Source organism: Rattus norvegicus, chromosome 5 (genome assembly GCF_021556685.1).
Source record: "Rattus norvegicus strain SHRSP/BbbUtx chromosome 5, alternate assembly SHRSP_T2T, whole genome shotgun sequence".
In the NCBI taxonomy this organism is placed as follows: domain Eukaryota; kingdom Metazoa; phylum Chordata; class Mammalia; order Rodentia; family Muridae; genus Rattus; species Rattus norvegicus.
Window position 1 is genome coordinate 86741400 of NC_141538.1, and position 14470 is coordinate 86755869.

General features: G+C 39.8%; 1 pseudogene; it reads right to left on the reverse strand.

Moving 5' to 3' along the window:
• Positions 1 to 681: 681 nt before the first annotated feature.
• On the reverse strand, positions 682 to 1080 carry Rpl31-ps11 (ribosomal protein L31, pseudogene 11; annotated as a pseudogene).
• Positions 1081 to 14470: the final 13390 nt, after the last annotated feature.

Here is a 14470-nt window from a genome sequence, read left to right on the forward strand (position 1 = left end):
CTTTCTAACTTTGCATCCCCTTGATCTCCTTTAGATATCTTACTGCTATAGCTTAAAATACTTCAAGTCCTATATTGAACAGGTGTAGAGAAAGTGAGCAATCTGGTCTTGTCCTTGTGTTTAGTGGAATTGCTTTAAATTTCTTTCTGTTTCATTTGATTATAGCTACCCACTTACTGTATATTGCCATGATTGTGTTTAGGTATATGCCTTATATCCTTGATTTCTCCAAGTCCTTTATCATGAAGTGGTGATTGTTTTTCTCAAAGGTTTTCAGCACTTAATGAGATAGTCATGTTTTTTGTTTTCATTTTCAGTTTCTTTATATGGTGGACTATGTTGATCGATTTTTATGTTGTGAAGCATGTCTATATCCCTAGAATGAAGCATTGATAATGGTGTGTGTGTGTGTGTGTGTGTGTGTGTGTGTGTGTGCACATGCACGCGCATGGATGTGCAGGCATGCATGGACAGAAGAGCACATGCCTGGTGTGGATTTATTTATTCCCTGTGTTTCCATGGGTGTAGTTTACATTCTTGCATTGAAGTCTGCCTTCTAGAGTCTTCTGCCAGGCTGCTTTTGTAGATAGATTTTTGTTTGTTTGTTTGTTTGTTTGTTTGTTTTTTGTTTTTTGTTTTTTTGTTTTTTGCAGTTCTGTAACTTTATTTGACATTCAACAGTTAGTTCTCAAACACATTGACTGTCTGTAGATTTTTGAATGTGGTAACAGGCCCGTAAGTTACCAGTGTGTAGAGCTTGTTTGGTGAATCCTCATCCTCATTACGCTTTCTGGACAAATGTACTCGGATGCGGTACGGAACATTCCTTATTCCTTTGGCCCAGATGGCTTTATTGAGCCTGGTGTCTATGCGCACATCTGGAGTTCCCATCTCCTTCATGGCAAATTTCCGAATTTCTTTGAGTGCCCGAGGATCATGCTTCTTGAAGCCCACTCCATGGATGGACTTGTGAATGTTGATGGTGTATTCTTGGGTCACCACCTTGTTGATGGCAGAACGGCCCTTCTTCTTGCCACCCTTCTTTGCGGGAGCCATTCTGCCGGGCCCAAGTTGGAAAGGTGATAGATATTATTTAAATTATGTTTTTCATATCTTTTTTCTCCCTGTATGGAGTTTAAAAGTTTACTGAGTATAGTAATCTGTGCTTGCATTGTGGTTTCTTCAAGATTGCAAGACATCTGGAATTTAGAGTCCCTGTAAAAATGTTCGTTTTAATTATGATAGCTCTGCCTTTATATTTTATTTGGTCTTTTTTCCCAGCTGCATGTAATATTCTTTGTCTGTTCTTTATATTTAGTGTAATTATGTAGCAGGAAATTTTTTTCTGGTCTAATGCATTTTGAGTTCTGTTAGGGTTCTTGTTTGTTTACCTTTCTTTAGGTTGGGGAATTTTTCTCCTATGACTTGGTTGAAAATATGTTTGGGTATTGGAGGTGGGAATCTTCTCCTTCTTTTATTCCTATCATAATTAAATTTGGACTTGTCATAATGTCCCAGATTTCCTGGATGTTTTGTGTCAGGAACATTTTAAATGCAATGTTCTTTTTGACAAATAAATCAATTTCTTCTATCACAGAGCTTCTACACCTGAAATTCTCCCATCTGTAGTTCCTATTCTCTTACCTGTGCTTTCTATCTCTACTTTTTCCCCAGGTTGTGTGTATGTGCTTTTTCTATTTTCATTTTCAGTTCTTGAACAACTTTATTCATTTCCTTCACTGCTTTGACTGTATTTTCCTGAATTTCTTCAGAGGATTTATTCCTTTTCTCTTAAAAGACCTATATCATCTTTATAAGATAGGATTTAAGGTCAAGTTCTTATGTTTAGGACATCTAGGGCTGCTTTAGTAGGATAGTTGGTCTCTAGTGATGCCATATTTCCCTGACTCTTGTTGATTGTCCTTTATATTGTTGTTTTGGTTTGGGTGTTTCCCTTTACTCTAAATTTAATTTTTTTTAAATTACTCACTTTACATCCTACTCACTTGCTCACCTCCTACTCATCATCCCTTCCCACAATTCTTTCCCAATTCCCCTCCCCTTCTCCTTTGAGTGGATGACCCTGCCACCTACTCAGCATTGCCTCCAAACCTCAGCCTAGGCATCTCCAGTTTTTGTGAAGGTAGGTGCTTCCTCTCCCGTTGAGACCAGAGAAGGCAGCACAACTAGAATACAATATCCCACATACACACAACAGCTTTTGGATAGCCCCTTTTTCAATTGTTCAGGACCCACCTAAATATAAAGCTGCCCATCTCTTACATATGTGGAAGATCCAGTCCATGTATTTCCTTCAGTTGGTGATTCAGACTCTGAGAGCCCTAGATTTTTTGACTCTATAGGTTTTCCTGTGGAATTACTATCCCCTTTGAGCCCAGGATCCTTCCTCCTATGTTTCCATAAGAGTCCCCATCTCTGTTTGGCGACAAGCATAACAAAGTACCATTGATAGTGTTAGGGATTGGTGTTTGCCCATGAGATGAGTGTCAGGTTGAATAGTTTTTGATTTTTTTATTTCCTGAGTCTCTGTTTCAATCCCCATCCATACCTTTATTGTAGATAAGATACATTTGGGATTGAAAGTTTTTTGGGTCAGTTGGTGTCTGTATCCACTTGGGTTCCTGACTTGCACAGGAGCCATCTGGTTGTCCTTGGTGCCAACAGGCTACCAGGGATGCAGGCATAGTTGTGGTACTGAAAATGGAGTGCAGGGTATCTGTTGCTTCCAGCCCCAACCAGCAGGAAAGGAGTGACACCATGACATTCTTCTCAAAGCAGTTTATTCAGGAACCCTTTTGTCTGCAAGCAGCAACAGTGTCTCCATCCAGCCCCTGAGTGCACTCCCATATAACCTCCCTCAACCACCTCAACCGTCCAGTCTGCGTAACCTCCGTTCATAGGTCCACGTCACATGGCCTGATATATCGTCATGGTGTGCCTGCGCAGCTCTCACGATGGGGCGTGGCTTATTTTCAGGTGCTAGTCATAAGATTCAGCAGCAGTCCTGGGCGCCATCTTGGGATTGCTGCTACACCCGCTCCCCACAGGGATCACTATGAAGTTTACCATTGTTGGGTGTGCTTTATGAAGACCTAGTAAGCAGGAGGTTTGAAGAGGAGAAGGCAGTTACCTGGTAGTCTGTGGTCCTGGAAGGTCTCAGGAAGTGCAGGAAGCATTGTGAGCCTGAAACTGAGTGCAAGGAACACATGTCACAATTTGCTGCTGCTGGCTGTGTCTAAGGAGAAACCAGAAAGTATTGTGCCTCATATACAGTACTTTCCCGGTTTTCCCAGATGTTGGCAAACTTGTATGTCCCTGGTGCCAACAAGTCTATAGAAAATACATTGCATGATTGCATGTAGCTGCTGCCACCAGGCCTACAGGAGTACAGGCACACCAGTAGCTATATAGCAGAGCTCAAGGGACCAGGTCGAACTCACTTTGCTTACTTTCTTTTTTAGTTCTTTGTGAAGAGTTTAGACATCTTGAGCTTTTCCTCTATATGTTGGCACATTCATTGGGCTCACTCTTGATCAGCTCACATCTGGGTAGTATGTTGATGACACTTCATGGATGTTGCTTCTGATATTACTATGAGACACATTTCATAGCTCCCTTATATCACCTCACCATTTCTTCAATGTCTCCTGAACCTTAGTGGTAGGGATATTTTGTAGATATAAGCATTGGGACTGAACTTCACAACTCTACATTTTACTTGGTAGTGATTTTCTATAGTAGTTTTGTTGGGGAAAGAAAGAGAAGTCTTTTGATGAGGGATGAAGACTGCACTTCTCTGTAACTATAAGGAAAACTGTTTTTAGATTGTTATGATAAGTCATTCTAATATAGCAAATTAGAGGTGGTAGATTCCCTCCGATAACTCTGACTGCACTAGAGTCAGCTAGGTTTCAGAACCAGGCACAGCTTGCCTCATTTTGATGGGGTCTTTTGTCCAATTATGGAGCTTTGGTTAGCATAAATGTGTACCTTTACTATTGGACTCTTAGAGTGATTTTGCCATTCTGGTCATTGATGTGGTTCATATACATCATAGTCTGGGGTGATGACACAGTGAGTAAGGATGTTTCTTATGCCTGTGCAGACTGGGCAACCCAAAGTCTTCAAATGCACCCTGCTACTCATGTCTATACACACACACACATACACACACACACACACACACACACACACACACACTCATACTCACACACTCACATACACATAAACTCACACAAATGAATAGATGAATAATATAACTAAAAGTAAATGCAGTAACATTATTTGCGCTCTGACGTCCTTTTGAAGTAATTTTGTCTTTCAAGTTTTAATATCTCTGTGAATCTTTCCATCCAGTTTACTTGAGTGGAAGTTTGAAAATTTTCCCAAAACATAAAATGAGTGATTATAGATCATAGTTCATTGGTTTATTTTCTCACATATTATGATTTACTTTGCTTCTTTACTCAGGATCTGAAAATAAATTCAGTTAGGTTTCTTAGGATAAGGAAGAAAGTCAGCAATATTTATTCTCTCATGACCAAAAAATAAAACCTTTTAATGAAGTTCAAAATATACAGTCACTTGAACCCAAGAAAACTGCCCCCAGACATTTTTAGGACATAAGTGGTCCTCTTTGTCATTCGATCACAGAATGCTTTGTGTCTTTGTAACTCTAGTTCAGCACATAGAATGTAGAAATGTGATAAGAGCTATAACAGCATCACTACCAGTTCACTTAATTTTTTGCTTGAGATGTTCCACACTCTAGAGGGAAAAGGCTGCTAAAGAGGCCAGTGGACCCACAGGCAGATTGTCTATGGATAGGAATAAACAAGATAGTCAGAATGTTTTTGACATTTCACACAGAAATCCATTATGATTCATAGGTACAAACTTAATGACCTTCAAATGTCTTATATTTTCTCCAAACACGTTACTCTGAGACTTCCCAAAGGGTAACGAGAAGTTTTATAGATCACATTTTTTTGCCATGTTCCATTCACAAATGAATAGCGAATGTCACTTCACATTACACACCAATGACGCCTTGGCAGATGCCACAGTGATCAGAGTAAGGGCAAAGAATGAAAAAGGGCCGACCCTAGGCTGTGTTGAGCATAGACCTAAGACAGCAGGAGAGCTGGCTTGCTTTCTAAACCCCAGTTTGAAAATTTCATAATAAATACAAAGATATGTCCTTAACTAGCTTCAGAATTACTACATTAAAAAAAAATGATCTCAGTGGTAATGTTTTGCCCAGCCTGAAAAGCCAAGGGTTCAATCTTAGGCACTACAAAAAGGAAAGATAAAATATATGTGAGGCTTTTACTAAAGTATAATGATTTATATAATTTATAATATGAAATACATAACACATAAGGATATTTGGCTTCTTAATAGATGTTTATAGGTGTGTCTCCTGTAGTTTAAATGTTTATGCAGTTGCAAGGAAACTACTCTATGTCTTCATTTGTTGTAAGTTTATTTTGAGGCTTTGGACTCATAATGTCGCAAGGGCACATGTATAATAAAAGTGGGTACATGTGTGATGTGAATACTTGTGTAAGTATATGTGTTGTTCTCATAAATCAGATTGGCCTAAGCTCCAACAGAGAAAAATACTTGTGACAAAAAAAAAATTCTCTAAGCATGACAGGATCCTTAGGTAAAAAATAGGTCAAAATGCATTTGTAGCTAATCTAAAATTAGAGCTACTTGTTTAGAAAGTGATCCATCCTAACAGGGAAATGACCTAGGGCAATGATTGTTAACTGCCTTGGTTCTGACATATGTTATATAGAGTAAAAAAAGCAAACTTGGAATAGTACTGTTAGGCTTTGTTGAACAATTGAAGTTATATTCTATATAAAGAAATATAATGCAATTAAGACTGGGAGGAATTTTTATTTGGATCATTTCTGTGTTAAGATTGGTCAACACAGTGTGACAGGAACTGCAAATTGCACATGTCAGTAGCCTCTGACAATTCTACTTGTTAAGCTTTCAAGGTGTCCAGGGTCTCATCTACTCAAAACTTCACCTGTTTGTGTTGGAGTGGGAAAATGAACTAGATAACACAAGAACTTCCTTTACTTAGGTTGTTCTTAAAATCTGAGCCAAACACACAAAAAGAGATTCTGGGGGAACCATGGATCCCATAGAATCGATGTCACAATTATTAATATCCTGAGATTTTGAAATTACTATTTTGGATTAAATGATGGTTATATAAAGGACACTTCATATTCATCAAAGGAAAAATCCACCAAGATGAACTATCAATCCAAAATATCTATGCTCCAAATACAAAGGCACCAACATACATAAAAGAAACGTTACTAAAGTTCAAAACACACATTGCACCTCACACAATAATAGTAGGAGATTTCAGCTCCCCACTCTAATCAATGGAAAGATCATGGAAACAGAAATTATACAGAGACATAGACAAAGGGAAGTCATGAACCAAATGGACTTAACATATATTTATAGAACATTCTATCCTAAAACAAAAGGATATAACTTCTTCTCACCACCTCATGGTACTTTCTCCAAAATCGACCATATAATTGGTCATAAAAAAGGCCTCAAAGGATACAGAAAGAAAGAAATAATTCCATGCATCCTATCAGAATACCAAAGGCTAAATCTGGTCTTCAACAACAATAAGGGAAGAACGCCAACATAAACATGGAAATTGAACAATGCTCTACTCAATGTTAACCTGGTCAAGGAAGAAATAAAGAAAGAAATTAAAGACTTCTAAGAATTTAATGAAAATGAAGGTACAACATACCCAAACTTATGGGACACAATGAAAGCTGTATGAAGAGGAAAACTCATAGCGCTGAGTCCCTGCAGAAAGAAACAGGAGAGAGCATATGTCAGCAGCTTGACAGCACACCCAAAAGCTCTTGAACAAAAACAAGCAAATACACCCAGGAGGAATAGAAGGCAGGAAATAATCAAACTCAGAGCTGAAATCAGCCAAGTAGAAACAAAAAGGACCATAGAAAGAATCAACAGAACCAAAAGTTGGTTCTTTGAGAAAATCAACAAGATAGATAAATCCTTAGCCAGACTAATGAGAGGACACAGAGAGTGTGTCCAAATTAACAAAATCAGAAATGAAAAGGGAGACATAACTACAGAATCAGAGGAAATTCAAAAATTTACCAGATCCTACTACAAAAGCCTATACTCAGCAAAACTTGAAAATCTGCCGGAAATGGACAATTTCCTAGACAGATACCAGGTACCAACATTAAATCAGGAACAGATAAACCAGTTAAGCAACCCCATAACTCCTAACGAAATAGAAGCAGTCATTAAACGTCTCCCAACAAAAAAGAGCCCAGGTCCAGACGGGTTCTGTGCAGAATTCTATCAGACCTTCATAGAAGATCTCATACGAATACTATCCAAACTATTCCACAAAATTGAAATAGATGGAGTGCTACCGAATTCCTTCTATGAAGCCACAATTACTCTTATACCTAAACCACATAAAGACCCAACAAAGAAAGAAAACATCAGACCAATTTCCCTTATGAATATCGACCCAAAAAAACTCAATAGAATTCTGGCAAACGAATCCAAGAGCACATCAAAGCAATCATCCACCATGATCAAGTAGGCTTCATCCCAGGCATGCAGGAAGGTTTAATATATGGAAAACCATCAACGTGATCCATTATAAAAACAAACTGAAAGAACAAAACCACATGATCATTTCATTAGATGCTGAGAAAGCATTTGACAAAAATCAACACTCCTTCATGATAAGAGTCCTGGAAAGAATAGGAATTCAAGGCCCATACCTAAACATAGTAAAAGCCATATACAGCAAACCAGTAGCTAACATTGAACTAAATGGAGAGAAACTTGAAGCAATCCCACTAAAATCAGGGACTAGCAAGGCTGCCCACTTTCTCCCTACATATTCAATATAGTTCTTGAAGTTCTAGCCAGAGCAATCAGACAACAAAAGGAGATGAAAGGAATACAGATAGGAAATAAGAAGTCAAAATATCACCATTTGCAGATGATATGATAGCATATTTAAGTTATCCCAAAAGTTCTACCAGAGAACTACTAAACCTAATAAACACCTTCAGCAAAGTGGCTAGGTATAAAATTAACTCAAATAAATCAGTAGCCTTCCTCTATACAAAAGAGAAACAAGTTGAGAAAGAAATTAGTGAAACGACACCCTTGGTAGTAGTCCCAAATAATATAAAGTACCTCGGTGTGACTTTAAGCAAGCAAGTGAAAGATCTGTTGGATAAGAACTTCAAGCCTCTGAAGAAAGAAATTGAAGAAGACCTCAGAAGATGGAAAGATCTCCCATGCTCATGGATTGGCAGGACTAATATAGTAAAAATGGCCATTTTACCAAAAGCAATCTGCAGATTCAATGCAATCCCCATCAAAATACCAATCCATTTCTTCATAGAGTTAGACAGAACAATTTGCAAATTTATCTGGAATAACAAAAAACCCAGGATAGCTAAAACTATCCTCAACAATAAAAGGACTTCTGGGGGAATCACTATCCCTGAACTCAAGCAGTATTACAGAGCAATAGTGATAAAAACTGCACGGTATTGGTACAGAGACAGACAGATATACCAATGGAACAGAATTGAAGACCCAGAAATGAACACACACTCCTATGGTCACTTGATTTTTGAAAAAGGAGCCAAAACCATCCATTGGAAAAAGATAGCATTTTTACCAAAACGTGCTGGTTCAAGGGAAAGTCGGCATGTAGAAGAATGCAGATTGATCCAAGCTCATCAACCTGTACAAAGCTTAAGTCCAAGTGGATCAAGGACCTCCACATCAAAGCAGACACACTCAAACTAATAGAAGAAAAACTAGGGAAGCATCTGGAACACATGGGCACTGGAGAAATTTTCCTGAACAAAACACCAAAGGCTTACGCTCTAAGATCAATAATGGACAAATTGGATCTCATAAAACTGCAAAGCTTCTGTAAGGCAAAGGACACTGTTATTAGGACAAAACAGCAACCAACAGTTTGGGAAAAGATCTTTACCAATCCTACAACAGATAGAGGGCTTATATTCAAAATATACAAAGAACTCAAGAAGTTAGATCGCAGGGAGACAAATAACCCTATTAAAAAATGGGGTTCAGAGCTAAACAAAGAATTCACAGCTGAGGAATGCCAAATGGCTGAGAAACACCTAAAGAAATGTTCAACATCTTTAGACATAAGGCAACTGCAAATCAAAACAACCCTGAGATTTCACCTCACACCAGTGAGAATAGCTAAGGTCAAAAACTCTGGTGACAGCAAATGCTGACGAGGATATGGAGATAGAGGAACACTCCTCCATTGTTGGTGGGATTGCAGACTGTTACAACCATTCTGGAAATCAGTCTGGCGGTTCCTCAGAAAATTGGACATTGCACTACCTGAGGAACCAGCTATACCCCTTTGGGCACATACCCCAAATATGCCCCAAAATATAACAAAGACACATGGTCCACTGTATTCATAGCAGCCTTATTTATAATAGCCAGAATCTGGAAAGAACCCAGATGCCCTTCAACAGAGGAGTGGATACAGAACATGTGGTACATCTACACAGTGGACTAGTACTTAGCTATCAAAAACAATGAATTTATGAAATTCATAGGCAAATGGATGGAACTGGAAAATATCATCCTGAGTGAGGTAACCCAATCACAGAAAAACACATATGGTATGCACTCATTGATAAGTGGCTTTTAATCCAAATGCTCGAATTATCCTAGATGCACAGAACAGATGAAAATCAAGGATAACCAAAATGCGAATGCTTCACTCCTTCTTTGAAAGGGAAACAAGAATACCCTTTGCAGGAAATGGGGAGGCAAAATTTAGATCAGAGGCAAAAGGTACACCCACTCACAGCCTGCCCCACATGTGGCCCATACTTATACAGCCACCCAATTTGATAAGATGGATGAAGCAAAGAAGTGTTGGTCCACAGGAAGTGGAAGTAGATCTCTCCTGAGAGACACAGCCAGAATACAGCAAATACATAGGTGAATGCCAGCAGCAAAACACTGAACTTAGAACAGGACCCCCGTTGAAGGAATCAGAGAAAGGACTGGAAGAGCTTGAAGGGGCTCGAGACCCCATATGAACAACCATGCCAACCAATCAGAACTTTCAGGGACTAAGCCACTACCCAAAGACTATACATGGACTGACCCTGGGCTCAAGCCTCATAGACAGCAATGAATAGCCTAGTAAGAGCATCAGTGGAAGGGGAAGCCCTTGGTCCTGCCAAGAATGAACCCCCAATGAATATGATTGTTGGGGAGAGGGCGATAATGTGGGTCGGATGGGGAGGGGAACACCCATAGAGAAGGGGAGTGGAAGGGGTTAGGGGGATGTTGACCCCGAAACCCGGAAGGGGACTAACAATCAAAATATAAATATGAAATACTCAAGTTAATAATGATGGGGAAAAAAAGATGTCGATAGGCATCTTTCATCTTTAAATATACAAGGCATGACTACAGGGTACTCAAACATTAGCATGCCTTTGTTGACCATTTACCTGTAAGAAGGAATACAGTTTCTTAAAAATTCATCTGAAACGTGATATGTGATTGTTATTGCTTATACGTTGATGCGCAAATATCATACTACCTGGTTTTATACTTTACGAGGTTAAATTCACAGATTTTGTTTGGGTTATTCCATAAAACTTTTAAAGTTCCTAATGATTTTCCTTAAATAATGTGTGATTTAAAATGTTAATTTCATAGTAGAATGAATATTGAGGGAGACAGGGGGCCACACCAGCTTAAGATAATATTAGACAACAAATGTCTTGTGGAAGGAACAATTATGACTATATTCTGCTTTTCTAAATACTTACAAAAATCCAACAAATATCTGGATATTTCTCAGTTATATTTACAGATGGGCTGCATGTAATATATCATTAATATAAATTGGTTTGTAATATATTTGTCATTAAACTGACTGATGAACTTTTTTATTTATTATTTTATGTTTTTACATTTCTAATATTATCCATCTTCCAGGTCTTCCCTCCATGAACCCCTCATACCCCACTCCTTTCCCCTTTGCTCCCCACCATCCCACCCACCCACTCCCATCTCAGCTCTCTAGCATGCTCCTTCTCTGGGGCATCAAGCCACCGAAGACCAACCACCTTCCTTCACAATGATGTTAGATAAGGCACTCCTCTGCTACATACATAGCAGTAGCCATGGACTAGCATTTCTATAAACTTTGGTTGGTGGTTTAGACCCTGGGAGTTCTGAGACATTAATTGAAACTGTTGTTCTTCATACGAGTTTACAATTCCCTTCAACTCCTTCAACCCTTCCCATAACTTTTCCACTGAGGTCCCCAGGCTCAGTTCAACTGTTGGCTATGAGTATCTACATCAGTCTTAGTCAGATGCTGGCAACACCTCTGAAATGATAGCCATACAAGGCTCCTGTCTGCAATCATATCTTGGTAGGGTAGTCTCTGGATGGCCTTTTTTTCAACCTCTACTCCATTTTTGTCCCTGTGTTTCCTTTCAATAGGAAATTTTCTGGGTTAAAAATTTGAGATGGGTTGTTGTCCCCATTGTTCTACTGTGGGGCATGTCTATCTACTGGAGGTGGTCTCTACAGGTTCTATCTCCCTGCTTTTGGATATTTCAGCTTATGTTTGTTGTTGTAAAATATAAAAAATAAAAGTATGGTTGTCTTTTATCCTCACTAGGTCCTATACCACGATGCCCCAAGATATCTGCTAGATATCTTGGTGGAAACACATCCCAACTCCATGGCGGCAGCCCGGTGTCTCCATCTGCCGCACAATTTCCTACACTTAAACTGTCACATAAAAGAACACAGCCAAGAATACCAGAGGTCAGAGCTCTGTCCATGCCCTAGCAAAGAGTTTTTACCACCACGGTCCTTCTAAGTAAAGAAAAAGGGGGAGATGATGGGAGCAGCCTCAAGATGGTGGAAGCAGCCTTCATATTAAAAAGCAATTGTATTTAACCTTACATTAAAACAAAAGCAATAGCCTTATGTTAGATCAAAGCAGTCATACCTAAGCCTGCACCTGCAGTTCTGGTTGAACTCAATAGATAGAATAAATCTGATTGTCAGGTCACTTAGCACCAGTGGTCAGGCATCAGTGATCAGGTCACTAAGCAACCCACCCTATTGTTCCCCCCACTGGTTGATTTACCCAGCCAATATCCTGGTCATCGAGCCAGGGCCATTCTTTTCTGGTTACCTAACCCTTCCCCATATCATGCTTTTACCAGTATATCTTCTGCCTGGGAAAAATTAAAAATTGTCATCTTGATCAGAAAAAAAAGAAAAGAAAAAAGAACACACAACACAATAACCTTTGGCCCAGCTGATAAGATATAATTGCCCACCTGAACATACAAAGCCCAATACACATCCATCCCTTAAGAATATTAATGACAACCTGTAAATGCACAGAGGGGAATCTTAACATCAGCCTCCATTGTTGTTCCTCTGCTCCTCTCCCGTCCCTCCTGTCTCTTCCTCCTTTCCGTTCCAGTCTCCTCTTCCTTCAAACTTTTCTCCTACCCATTTTTCCTTCTAATCCAATGACAAGCCTCCTTCTATCTTGTACCTGCCTCACCTGTGACATCATCCCACATATGTCATCCTATTGGGTTCTGAGAGACTCTCACATTCCTGTCATCTGGGACCCTCTAGTGGTTTCTCCAGTTCTCCACTCCACATGGCTACTTATTTTTTCTCATACTCCATGCCTTCTGGACTTCTCTCCTGGCCCTTGCCATACCTAGTCCGGTCCCCCTCTGTTTTCCTCATCCTCTTTTTTCCCACTTATAACCCGTCCTTTCCTCTACCTCCAGTGATTATTTGGTTGTCCCTTCTAAGTGGGTTTGAAGCGTCCACTTTTTGATCTTCCTTCTCATTAAGCTTCATATGGTCTGCAAGTTGTATCATGGGTATTCTGAGCTTTGGGGCTAAAATGCACTTACTAGTTAGTGAATACATACCCGTTGTATTAAATATTTAAAAAAATAAATAAATCTCTACCACCCCATGGTATTGCTGGCACCAGTGGGTCACATGGCATCTGCGGTGTATTTTTATCTTAGTCAGGAAAAGCACCTCACCCACTAAGCTCTCAGTCTCCATCCCATGGTGCCGAAGGCTACTCTCTGATCCTGGAGTCAATCTCTCCATCCAACTAGTTCCCAAGGCCAGTCACTGCCATGCCAGTTTCATACTGAGACCACCTATCTTCTGGCTCCCTTACTTTACATTCTGCTCACATTCCCAGGATCTCCCTCTGGTTATTGTACAACTCGCAGTAACCTCTTAAAATCAAAACTCATTCAGCTTATAATTTAGCAGTCACATTTATATCTTAAATTCTCATTTCACAAAACATCCACACAATAAACTCCCAACCAATTGATAATGATATAAACTGCCCACTTAGATAAGACAGAATTGTCATATAAAAATCCATCCCTTAAAAAATATTCATAACTACCTCTGGCCATTTAAGGTCACACAAGTCTAGGTCATTCCTCTCTGTCTCCATTTTGGTTCTCCTCCTTTTCTTTTCATCTCTCCCGCCTTACAAAAACTCTATCCCAGTCTTACTTTCTCATGGCCCAATCCCAGGCCTTGCCTTATCTAGTGCCTACCCTCACCTCATAGAGACATCAATCTACATATACCATATATGCCCTTCTGGGTCTGGGTTATCTCAATCAAGGTGATATTTTCTAATTCCACTCATTTTTCTACCAAGTTCATGAAGTCTTGATTTCTAATATCCGAGTAGTATTCCATTGTATGAATGTACCACATTTTCAGTACCCATTCTTCCATTCAGAAACTTCTGGACTGTTTCCTGTTGGGCTTCCTGCTGGAGGCTTTCTCCACCTAGGTGCACAGGCTTACATGAAAGGGAGTGAACTCAGGCAGGGAGGGGGGGACTGCTTTTGTCCCTGTTTTGCTTTGCTTCCATTTCCACTGCTCAGGACATTGGGCAGGGCTGAGCCAGCAGGAGTGCAGCGAGGGGTGCAGGGGAGCTTCTGGCAGCAGATTTTGGGAAAGCGGATCTCTTCCATGAGCAGCGGTGTTACAGGTCTTAGGACAGAAGTTCTCAGACGACGGAGTAATTCCTGCACACCTTTAATCCTTCTGAATGGGATTCTTAAATACAGTTTCAGGTTGGGTCAGTATTTGACAGCAGGTACTTCTTATTGGTTTGGCATGAGAGCTTGGGAATACCTTATCCACATATTTGGGGATGTGATCCTGCTTCTAAATGACTGATCTCTCTTGAACCTACGTGACCTGTGGAGGAGGGGCTTAGGGCATTGCCCTACCTGACTGACAGTCTGAAACTTCTCTACAGGTGTTGTAG